The 1,362-nt window shown below is 43.3% G+C and overlaps 1 pseudogene; it reads right to left on the bottom strand.

Moving 5' to 3' along the window:
- Positions 1 to 8: 8 nt before the first annotated feature.
- LOC102747687 (importin subunit alpha-1 pseudogene) lies at positions 9 to 1,355 on the bottom strand (annotated as a pseudogene).
- Between the last annotated feature and the right edge of the window lie 7 nt (positions 1,356 to 1,362).

Raw genomic sequence — 1,362 nt, 5'->3', positions numbered from 1 at the left:
GTTGTAAAAAGTGCTACAATAACAAAACACATTTAAAAAGGGTTCTTAGTAGAGAAACAGTAAGACAAACTTCTACCAAACAGAGTACACAACAAACAACTTTCTGCCTCAGCTGTACAATCTAAAAGTTAAAGGTCCCGGGAGTGCCACCCTGAACTTGGAACGTATAGCCTTCAGAGGTAGTTTCTGGCACGACATTCTGATCTTCCTCTTCCTCTACAGAGAAATACTTCTCAATCAAGTTTAATGAAGCTTTGTACACAGACTCATTTTCATGGTTTTGTAGAGCTTCAATTTTGTCCAAACCTCCACGTTCTTCAATCATTATACTAAGTTTCTCAGTTTCACCTAGTTTCTCAGCAGCCTGAAAGATGTTTGAAATGGCATCCAGAATAACCAGAATAATTTTGGTGTCTTTTGCAGTTAAGAGGTTCATCAATGGTTCTATTATGCCACAATGAACGAGGTATACAATCTGTTCAGCTGTCCCACCACTTGTATAGTTGGTCACAGCCCAGACAGCTTCCTTTTGTGTCTTAAAGTCTGCCTTAGAGAGAACACCCATGAGGAATGGGACTGATCCATGATTCACAACTTGCTGTATCTGGTCCCGGCGACCAGCTGTGATGTTTGACATTGTCCACGTAGCTTCCTTCTGAATATGAGTTTTGGGGTTCGTTAGGAAGCTGGGAAAAACAGCAGGTGCTCCTGCATCTATTACAACCTGAGTCTGTTCATCTGTCCCAGTGACAATATTTCCTATGGCTCTTAGCGCAGGAGTCACAATGGGTGATTCAGTAGCTCCTAGAAGCTTCACAAGCTGGGGCACAACTCCTGTTTTTACAACCATTTCAATCCGTTCATTTGGACCATCAGTAAGGTAGGAAATGGCCCAGCAGGTATCTGCCGGTACTTCTGGATCATCATGATGCAGGAGACAAACTAAGGTAGGAAGAATCTGCTCAACAGCATCTAATGGGGGTGTAGGATTCTTGTTGGGACAAAGCTTTGAAAGTGTCCAAGTAAGGTTACGTAAGTAACCACATGCTAAAGATGACATATCAGGAACTGCAAGGAGAGCCAATAGTGGGTCAACTGCACTGTACTTGATAACCAAGTCTCATAAAACTGACCCATCACCTGTAATGTTTCTTAGAGCCCATACAGCTTGTTCACTGATGTGGGCATGGGAAGATGCCAACAGAGAAATGAATGCTGGGATAGCACCTCCATCTACCACAGCCTTGGTCTGTTCTGACGTCCCAGAAGCAATGTTAGTGAGAGCCCAGGCAGATTCAAACTGAATGGGACTACAATTCAGTTCTGCCCAAGAAGGACACAAACTTTGGAATCAAACCAGCC

This window comes from Leptonychotes weddellii, unplaced genomic scaffold (genome assembly GCF_054177405.1).
Source record: "Leptonychotes weddellii isolate Sample4059 unplaced genomic scaffold, ASM5417740v2 HiC_scaffold_32493, whole genome shotgun sequence".
Taxonomy (NCBI): Eukaryota; Metazoa; Chordata; class Mammalia; order Carnivora; family Phocidae; genus Leptonychotes; species Leptonychotes weddellii.
This window is presented reverse-complemented; position numbering and strand designations above follow the sequence as displayed.